The 10,673-nt window shown below is 56.6% G+C and overlaps 2 non-coding genes across 2 annotated transcripts; both read right to left on the bottom strand.

The window, feature by feature from the left end:
• Positions 1-1,593: 1,593 nt before the first annotated feature.
• On the bottom strand, positions 1,594-1,776 carry LOC142766269 (U2 spliceosomal RNA). Its single transcript, XR_012884452.1, has one exon. It is a non-coding gene; the product is annotated as a U2 spliceosomal RNA (small nuclear RNA).
• Positions 1,777-8,781: 7,005 nt separating this feature from the next.
• LOC142766252 (U2 spliceosomal RNA) lies at positions 8,782-8,970 on the bottom strand. The gene has a single exon (XR_012884441.1). It is a non-coding gene; the product is annotated as a U2 spliceosomal RNA (small nuclear RNA).
• Between the last annotated feature and the right edge of the window lie 1,703 nt (positions 8,971-10,673).

The raw sequence follows: 10,673 nt of genomic DNA, 5'->3' as shown, positions 1-10,673 counted from the left end.
AGCGTTCAACGGGCCGGCAGGTTCTGTCTGTCGTGGTCGAAAACGTCCGAGTTTTGCTGATTCCGAGGGGTAGGAGTGCTATGGTGGCGTGTACGAGGCGCTGGTGCGGCGCTCCGTCGATCGTGCCGGACGGACATGTGGCGGCCGAAGGCGGTCGTGAAGTGGTCGCGGAAATCAGTGGAGAAGTACTCGCCTGCGCTTTTCGTCGAAGACGCGCGACAGACGGTCTTCGGGAGACACGGGTGGTTGCACAAATGCGACCGTGCGTCAACGTGCAGCCATATTCGTGGATTATTTCGCCCCATTACGATAGCTTCGTCACTGCGCTCGCTGGTGTTGCTTGTTTTTGTTGACCTTCACTTGTGGCTCACACCCACTGTGGGGGATTGGCTGGTTTGTTGTTCTGCTTCTTCGACTTCTACATACTCGGCTTAGTGAAGCTGTGAGGAGTGACGAGTGGGTACGGAGGCAAAGCGCGCCCGGGGCGTGATCTCACGCGTCCTGGGGTCCACGTCGCTTCAGGTACGTGCGTGGTGCGTCCGAACGTCTAGTGCGCAATTTTCTTGGAACTTCCAGCAACTGGCAATTCCATTGAGGTGAGCGTGCGAGGATGTTCGTTGTAATTAACGAGAGCCAACGGTGGATGAGCTGGTATGAGATGGTGTTCAGAAATGAAGTGTTTGATCAACAAGGCGATGCCCGCCGTGGTGGTCTGATGGCCGTAAGGTACTCGGCTGCTGACCCGCAGGTGGTGGGATCGAATCCCGGCCGCGGCGGCTGCATTTCCCTGTGCTCAGATTAGGGTGCACGTGAAAGAACCCCAGGTGGTCGAAATTTTCCCATAATCATATGGTGGTTTTGGGACGTCAAACCCCAAAGGTCAGTGGACATAGGAAAAGCACATCGGGGCTTTGCCGCTCCACCGTACAGCAGGTGTGTGCGGAGTGGGTCCTGTGGCGTTCTTTGCGATTTTAATTTGTGATGGGGAATAGTGTAGATGCGTAGACGTGGCGAGAGCACGCGTCTTCAGGTTCAGACGCCGCGTGAAGATGTGAAATAAAAATGCCTTCGCTTGCCACTGCAACTGTAAACAGAAACACCAACCAAACCCCATTTTCTAGAGGCTTTTTTTATTTTTCGTTGCGAAACGGGTGAATTCGAAAAGCGGAAATAGCTTGGCACATACATACACACTTCTACACACATACATACATACACATCGCACATGCATACACATCGTATACACACTTCTAGCTTTCCTCCGAAACAGTAATGATAATTTCCTCAATAGTTTTATTAATATGAGTAGGAACGTTAAAAAAAATAAGAAACTTGAGTATGTACGTGTGAACATAACAAAATAAAAGAGACCCTCCATATATGAAATACACACGGAAACATTTATTTTCCCAGAGCAATCGTAAGTGTAAACACAGCTAGCGCACTCCCTGCACGCGAATACCGCGTCAGCCGGGGCGGCGTGCCGCCACCGTCTCGGACACTCGACGCACCCAAGCCGTTTACCCCGGTATCATGGGTAAATCCGAACACTCCTTCTATCATTGAATTTATTGTCGAACTCACCCCGCAGGGGGTGAGTGGGCCGATCCCGGAGGTAGTGCAATACCGGGCCAACCCGTGGCGGAGGTGAAGCAAGCTTCAAGCACTCCGCCGCATCACAAAAATAAGTTTAATATCTTGGATCCAAATAGGATCCGTATCAGATATTAAGCTGATAAGAACAGAGTGCTTTTATTGATGTTCAATACAAGTCTTCTAGTGACTGTAAATGCACTCGTTTGTGATTTTGGTGAGACCAGGACCGACGGCAGGAAAGTGCCCCAGAACAGTGATGCCAGAAGATGAACCCTGTTAGACGTAGTCCAGGATCAAGAAAAGCACCAGGTAGGCTCCGGATGTGGTGTTTTCAGGAACACTGCGACCAGGGAACTCGTGCCGGACAGGAACCCATGTGTTGTGATTTGATGGTGGTGATCAGTTGATCAAGGAGGGGACCAGGCTTCGTAGTGGTAGATTACTGTCAGTTGCGGCCGTGGCCGACGTGGGTGTGGTAAACGGACCGAGACGCCGCCACCACCTCGCTGACGCAAAGTTTCTTCATCAGGCGCAGATAAGATCTGGAGCACAGTCGCCTTAGGACCTGGTCGTTGGCCGGATCCCAGGCGCCAAGTGTTCCAACGATGACCGCGGCCACCGTCACTCTCTGGTAGCGTCGGCGGAGGTAGGCAGCGACGGGTTCGTACTTGGCGAGCTTGTCGTTGCGGGCGTTCGAGAAGGCCTCTGGTGTATTTTCGAATGGACAAGCCACGTCAATCACCAAGGCCTCCTCGCCGCGCACAACGACCAGGTCAGGGCGTAGGCCAGTGTCGCCGACGAACCGGTTCTCGTAAGCCACCGTGAATTGACGGGTTGCTGCTGTACGTAGGCGTTTGACCACCGCGTTGTGCCGCGCCTGATACATGGCACTGTGTGTCATGCAGTGGCACAACACATGCGGTAAAGTCTCACGTTGGTATCCGCAGACCCGGCAACGCTGATCGCGGTCGGCGGGACCCCACATGACCGAACCGTTGAGAGGTAGTAGGTTCAGACGCGCTCGGTGGATGAAGCGCCAGTCCGCGAAGTGTGTGAACGCTCCACTCCGCATGAAATGAGAACTGGCCCGATCCGCCGAGACGCAAGCCATGACCTTGCCTTGGTTGGATTGTGCATGTAGGGCGTTGTCGCGATCTGTGGCGAGTACATCTCGCAGAGACCGCATGACGCGGTTGCGATGTGAAGGCGGTAGGGTGACGTCGCCGCACGTGATGGTGACGTGGTCGGGGCTCAACGACCACGAGACGTGTAACCGCCGGGACGCCTTGCGGGCCTCCGTCCACACGGAACGAAGCTGTGTGGCAGGTGTGGACTGAACTCCTTGGAGGTCGCCGGACAGATAAGCCTCGAGTTCGAATCGGGTCGCCTCCCATCCGAGTCGTGTCGAGGCGATGCCATAGGCGTCGGAGAGTGCCAACTCGCGCAAGCACCGATCAGACGTCGTGAGGAGTTTAAATGCCGAGTCGACGCGGCAGATGTCGCTTAACTCGGCAGCCACAGGTATGGCAACTGCCCCGCCAGCAGAGCTCCCGTAGACGTAATGGGTGGACGCGTTGGTCGGCACGTAGAGGGTTCGTTTGACAAGTGGCCGTATAGCGTCGTCGAGACGGCGCCAGTCGGACTTGCCAAGTACCCCGCATCGCATTGCGAAGTTTAGGGCCGGGTACACGAAAGACTTCAGTGCATCGATGCGCTGCCAGGGGGCTAGTAGAGAGGAGAAGAGGGCCCTCGCTTGGCAGATGGCGTCGTCCACAGGTGAAGAACCGGTCCTAGCTGGAAGGCGGAAACCCACCGGGCGTCCCAAGAAACGCAGTGGCTCGGAGTTCTCGAGTGCTGAGACAGGGACGCCGGACACCTGGAATACGGTAGGACGCATTCCGACGGGGGTCATGCCACTCATATGCACAGTAGAGCACTTTGATGGATTTAAAGCTAGTCCAAGAGGACCAGCTAGGGATTCCACCGTGTCAATTCGCTGCTGTAGGAGGGAAGGGGAGTCGGCCAGCGGCGTGAGGTCGTCTGCGTATGCGAGAATTTTATGGTCGTCTTCATCGCCCTGTACGCCACGAATGATCGGGTCCACGACGAGGTTAAAAAGCAACCCCGATAGGGGGCAACCTTGGCGGAGACCTGATCGAATAGGTACCGGCTCTGTTACTCCTTCAGCTGCGACGATGAGGGTATTGTTATCGCGGTAGAGATCTGCGATTATCTCAGTGAATGTGTCTCCAGCACCAGCTCCCCGTAGAGCATCGAAGAGGGCCTGATGGGGTACGGACCCGTAAGCATTGGTGAAATCCAGTAGTGCTGCACAGAAGTCCGGGCCACCAGCTCTTGCCACGTCGAACTTGTGCTGGAACACATAATTGAGCTCGAATACCCCATCGTGCGGTAGGAAGCCCTTTTGGCAATGGGAAAGAACTTGATGGTCCGTAATCCATTTTTGTAGTCGGGCTGCCAAGCACTTGGCGTATAGTTTTGAGGCTGTACTTCCAAGTGCTATCGGTCGCCAATTACCAGGAATCGAAGGGTCCCCTCTCTTGTGAATTAATATTGTCCTTGAGGTCCGCCATGAGTCAGGTGTTCGACGGTGGTGAATACAGGCGTTAAACAGTGCAGACAGGAATTTAGCTTCTGGGTCGACGGACTTCCAGTGTCGATAGGTGAGCCTGTCGGAGCCAGGAGATGTATTCTCTGATTTGCGAAGCCGGAGAAGGACCTCGTCTGCCGAGAAAGACGCCATATTCACAGGTTCGGGGGCCACAGGTCGTTGAAAGAGGGTTGTCGTGTCAGCTGTGCGGTGAGACCAGGTAGAGCCCCAATGATCCTGGAGTTCCTGAAGTGGTATGTCGCAGGACCGGGGAGGACCTTCCAGTATCAGTCGCACAGCACGACGACGATTCCGGCGGTATAATCGCTGGATGTCCGTAGCATTCTCGGGGTTGATCGAGCGTGGGGACCGACCAGGTACTACGGGAGGGAGACGAACAGCCTCCGTAGCTATGGTAACGGCTTGTGTCCACGCCTGGTCACATATCGCCCAGGAATCCTGCGTTGGTGGATTACGCAGTGTGGAACGGAGTGATTGTACTTGCTGTGCAAGCAGAGCCGTGTTGTCTGGTGGCATGTCCATTGCCGGGTCATCCACTGGTACGTCAGGGGCGTCGTCATCGTTAACCGCCTCGTCAGGGTCATCGGTCCGTTCCGGGAGTGAAGATGAAGGGGAACTGGAACGAGAGGTCGATGAATCTGGAGAGATAGTCGGATGAGCTGACGTACCAGGCGTAACAGTTGTCTCGCCAGATGTGGATTGGTCGGGTGGCACGGGCGTTGGCGGTCCGGGATCCGAAGGTAGCGGTCGAGGCGTCGTATAACCGGAATTAGAAGTGGTTGCTGTGTTGTCCGGTGTGGAAGACGCTGTAGACCGTGAAGCCGACGGAGAACCGGTAGCCGAAGTGCTATAGACCGAACCCGTACTCGAGGATGGCGTCGATGTAGAAGACTTGCTTCCACGACGTCTTCGAGGCCGGGAAACGGTTTCTGTAACCTGTACTTCCTGTTGGACTCGGTGAGCTGCACCTGAAGGAGCTGGTCCGGGAGATGGTGTGGTCTCTGTGCCAGAGGAACTAGAGGGAGTCGCCGTAGGCTGCCGTGGCGGGCGAAGAGGTACAAATGGGGTGGACTCCTCTTGCGCATGCCGTGCCAAGGAGCGATCGCAATTGAAGCTCTTCGGGCAATATCGGCAGGGGTGGTAAGGCTCGTTCGAGGCAGGACCCGGGCAGTCGTGGCGGGCAGACAGTGAATTCAACCGGGCATCACAGGCGACGCACCGGTAGAGACGCCCCGTTGGCCGAACCCCGTGTTTCTGCTCCATGTGGGACCGCCACGCGGACAGTCGGAGCGAGACTGATGTGCGGGCTTGGCAGCCTGCGCAACAGGGATACGGACAACGAAGGATCCCAGGCACCGGCAGGTACACCGTCATGATGCCCTGGTGAATGACGGGCGGTCGGGAGCGAGGAGGGCCCGATGCTGCCGCTGAAACGCCAGTAGACGCGGGTGTGCCAGGACGAGGGCGCTGAGCCGGCGGGGGCGCCAGTGTGCTCGTCCCCGAAGGAGGAGCGGGACGCCGCCGACGGCTACCGGAACCCGGGAAGAGCGGCTCGACGGACACGGCAGGTGGCCGGCGGGGAGCAGACATGGCCAGGCAGGGACTTCTCCAGGTCCTCGAGGACGGACGTCCGGACAGGAAGGCCGGGGCGTCGGCGACGGCGAAGTGGTCACGAAGACCGGGGTCCGTTAGTGTCACCAGCAGGCATTGGCGACCGGACCGGGAGTGGCAAGCAAGAAAAGGCTTGTAGACTCTCACCACTCCCGGAGGGCGTCTTCTCCCGCTGGCTTGACTGGAACGCCCGGTCGGTCAGTGTCCACGTCCCCGTGGCTTGATGTCCGGTCCTGTAGGCTCCGACGACGGCGGCGATGAAGTGGTCACGAGGACCGGGGCCCGTGGGTGTCGTCAGCAGGCATTGACGACCGGGCCGGGAGTGGCAGGCAAGAAAAGGCTCGTGGACTCTTACCACTCCCGGAGGGCGTCTGCTCCTGCTGGTGGGCCCGCCGCGTCGGTAGATGGCCGGAGACTCCTTCGAAGGTGCAGCAGGGCCGAGGAACCAGGTGGACCCAGGAACAGCGTAGCTCCGTGCGACCAGGGGGGGGGAACCTTCCAGGGCGGCCGGATCCCCGGGAGGGACCGTTCTCGACCTTTGGCTGTAAAGATCAAAGTGGGAGATCCACGTGTACTACACTTTGATCTTAGCCAAAAGGCCGAGAAGCGATGCAATTCATTAGCACGTAATTAAAATCCATTCTTTCACACCTCGTACTTAGTTCTGGCCAAAAGCCGGGCAAACAGTAGCAAAGCAATTCCGACGTCCACCCATGCACAACCAGCATTGTGCACCGACAGCGGCAGCGCTGGCTTCACGGCATTGCTTTTATCCCCAGTCCGCTTGAAGTTTCTAGTTTCGCTTACAAACATGTTAAAACTGAAACCTTCTTTTTCCCAGAGGTCGAAGCCACGCGTGCTTGCTTGCATGCGTACTCTCTATGCGCCCATGACGTCACACCAAATGCTTGCTGGCGAACATTATCAGGCATGTCGCGAGGGATGCTACAGCATTTGTTTTAAAAACTGATGCATAGTGTACATGTCCAACTCGAGCACCAAAGTCTGGAAGGAAGGAAAAAAAAAAAAATGACTGTGCAAAATGTGAATACGTCACCCATCCAACATGGCTTCTACGCCGGCTGCCCAAGCAACGCCTCTGCAACGACGCCCACAATCATCGGCAAAAAGGTGGTGCCTTTGGCTGCTTCAGCACGCTCAACATATGCCTTGCAAGTTCCGACGTGGCGGAACACCGCACCGAGGTCGACGAAGGTCCTGCCGTGAAAGGCAGACCCGGGAATGCGTGCGAAACGTCTACCGCGTGGGTTGTGAAGCCGGTGAATGAAGGATCATGTGGCAGAGGGTGACGGAACGTGAGTGTGCGACTTGACGCTGCGATGTCGTTCAAGCGTTCAACGGGCCGGCAGGTTCTGTCTGTCGTGGTCGAAAACGTCCGAGTTTTGCTGATTCCGAGGGGTAGGAGTGCTATGGTGGCGTGTACGAGGCGCTGGTGCGGCGCTCCGTCGATCGTGCCGGACGGACATGAGGCGGCCGAAGGCGGTCGTGAAGTGGTCGCGGAAATCAGTGGAGAAGTACTCGCCTGCGCTTTTCGTCGAAGACGCGCGACAGACGGTCTTCGGGAGACACGGGTGGTTGCACAAATGCGACCGTGCGTCAACGTGCAGCCATATTCGTGGATTATTTCGCCCCATTACGATAGCTTCGTCACTGCGCTCGCTGGTGTTGCTTGTTTTTGTTGACCTTCACTTGTGGCTCACACCCACTGTGGGGGATTGGCTGGTTTGTTGTTCTGCTTCTTCGACTTCTACATACTCGGCTTAGTGAAGCTGTGAGGAGTGACGAGTGGGTACGGAGGCAAAGCGCGCCCGGGGCGTGATCTCACGCGTCCTGGGGTCCACGTCGCTTCAGGTACGTGCGTGGTGCGTCCGAACGTCTAGTGCGCAATTTTCTTGGAACTTCCAGCAACTGGCAATTCCATTGAGGTGAGCGTGCGAGGATGTTCGTTGTAATTAACGAGAGCCAACGGTGGATGAGCTGGTATGAGATGGTGTTCAGAAATGAAGTGTTTGATCAACAAGGCGATGCCCGCCGTGGTGGTCTGATGGCCGTAAGGTACTCGGCTGCTGACCCGCAGGTGGTGGGATCGAATCCCGGCCGCGGCGGCTGCATTTCCCTGTGCTCAGATTAGGGTGCACGTGAAAGAACCCCAGGTGGTCGAAATTTTCCCATAATCATATGGTGGTTTTGGGACGTCAAACCCCAAAGGTCAGTGGACATAGGAAAAGCACATCGGGGCTTTGCCACTCCACCGTACAGCAGGTGTGTGCGGAGTGGGTCCTGTGGCGTTCTTTGCGATTTTAATTTGTGATGGGGAAAAGTGTAGATGCGTAGACGTGGCGAGAGCACGCGTCTTCAGGTTCAGACGCCGCGTGAAGATGTGAAATAAAAATGCCTTCGCTTGCCACTGCAACTGTAAACAGAAACACCAACCAAACCCCATTTTCTAGAGGCTTTTTTTATTATTCGTTGCGAAACGGGTGAATTCGAAAAGCGGAAATAGCTTGGCACATACATACACACTTCTACACACATACATACATACACATCGCACATGCATACACATCGTATACACACTTCTAGCTTTCCTCCGAAACAGTAATGATAATTTCCTCAATAGTTTTATTAATATGAGTAGGAACGTTAAAAAAATAAGAAACTTGAGTATGTACGTGTGAACATAACAAAATAAAAGAGACCCTCCATATATGAAATACACACGGAAACATTTATTTTCCCAGAGCAATCGTAAGTGTAAACACAGCTAGCGCACTCCCTGCACGCGAATACCGCGTCAGCCGGGGCGGCGTGCCGCCACCGTCTCGGACACTCGACGCATCCAAGCCGTTTACCCCGGTATCATGGGTAAATCCGAACACTCCTTCTATCATTGAATTTATTGTCGAACTCACCCCGCAGGGGGTGAGTGGGCCGATCCCGGAGGTAGTGCAATACCGGGCCAACCCGTGGCGGAGGTGAAGCAAGCTTCAAGCACTCCGCCGCATCACAAAAATAAGTTTAATATCTTGGATCCAAATAGGATCCGTATCAGATATTAAGCTGATAAGAACAGATACATTTTATTGATGTTTCATGGGGCCGTAAGTGAATGAGTCCAATTATTGGACATAGCTTTTCCCGCGACATAATTGATGTTAGCGCGATAGCCAAAACATGAAATGGCGCTTTAGAATCGACACTTTCAGGTCACTTGCCAGGACGCACTTGGGGAGTTTGCACATGGTCGGGATCGAGTTCAACCAGATTATATAATGTTAATGCATTTGCATTGTTCTAGGGACGCGCACGCACACAGTTTAATTTGACTGCCGTAAGTGTTCGTGATATATGCCTCGTGATGCGGCAATCACTTCACTAACGCAGAGTTTCTTAAATAGGCGCAGATAGGGACGCGAACATATGCGGCGAAGCACACGGTCGTTCCTTGAGTCCCACGCGCCGAGGGCTCCCACGATGACGGCGTCCATGGTGACCCGCTGGTACCGGCGACGGAGAAACGCCACCACCGGCTCGTAATGAGCCAGCTTGGCGTTGCGGGCGTTCTCGAATGCATCCGGCGTATTCTCGAACGGGCACGTGACGTCGATGACAATTGCCTCTTCGCCACGCACCAGGACGAGATCCGGACGCAGGCCCGTGTCTCCGACGGCCTGGTTTTCGAAGGCCACCGTGAACTCGCGGGAGGCGGCGGTCCGGACACGGTTGACGATGGCGTCGTGGCGGGCCCGGTAGAGTGCACTGCGAGGCATGCAGTGGCACACCACATGCGGCAGCGTCTCCCTCAGGTATCCGCAGACGCGGCACCGCTGGTCCCTGTCCGGCGCGCCCCACATGCGAGCGCCGTTGAGTGGGAGCAGGTTCAGTCGGGCCCTGTGCACGAACCGCCAGTCCGCGAAGGTGGTGAAGGCGCCCGTCCGCATGAAGTGGGAACTGGCGCGATCAGCCGCCACGCAGGCCAGCACCTTCCCTTGGTTGGGGAGGTCGTGCAGGGCGCGGTCCCGTTGTCTGGCCAGTATCTCACGCAGCGTCCGCATGACGCGGCATCGGTGCTGCGGAGTTATCGTCGTGTCGCCACAGGTGAGCCGAACGCCGCCAGGATCCAGGGTCCAGGCGACGTTGTACTGGCGGGACGCCTTACGGGCATTCGTCCACACGGACCGCAACTGGTTGGCCGGGACCCGGAACCCGTCCTCAAGCGATCCGCCGAGGTACGACTCCAACTCGAAGCGGGTGACCTCCCAACCGAGGCGGGCAGTGGCGGTTGCATAGGCGTCTTCCAAGGCCATCTGCCGCAGCTCGGTGTCGGGGGACGTCAGGAGCTTGTAGGCCGAGTCGATGCGGCAGAGTTGGCTAAGCTCCGCCGCGACCGGGATCCCGACGGCACCACCAGGGGCGGAACCGTAGATATAGTTGGTGGCCGCGTTGGTCGGGAGGTAAAGCGTGCGCTTTACTAGCGGCCGAATGGCATCGTCCAGTCGGCGCCAGTCCGTCGTCGAAAGGACCCCGCACCTCATCGGGAAGTTGAGCGCCGGGTAGACGAAGGTCCGGAGGGCGTCCAGACGCTGCCACGGCGCCAACATCGATGACATGATCGCCCGGGCTTGGGCGATGGCGGACTCGACGGCGGAACCGGAGCCGGAGGGGATCCGGAAGCCGATGGGTCGTCCCAAGTACCGCTGCGGCTCGAAGTCGCGCAGTACCGAGATGGGAACGCCCGAGACTGTGAACTCCGTCGGGCGCATCCCCACAGGTGTCGATCCGACCATGTGGAAAGACGCGCACTTCGACGGGT

Source organism: Rhipicephalus microplus, chromosome 6 (genome assembly GCF_043290135.1).
Source record: "Rhipicephalus microplus isolate Deutch F79 chromosome 6, USDA_Rmic, whole genome shotgun sequence".
Lineage (NCBI taxonomy): Eukaryota > Metazoa > Arthropoda > Arachnida > Ixodida > Ixodidae > Rhipicephalus > Rhipicephalus microplus.
The sequence above is the reverse complement of the archived record's forward strand: the minus strand, read 5'-3'. Positions and strand labels throughout refer to the sequence as shown.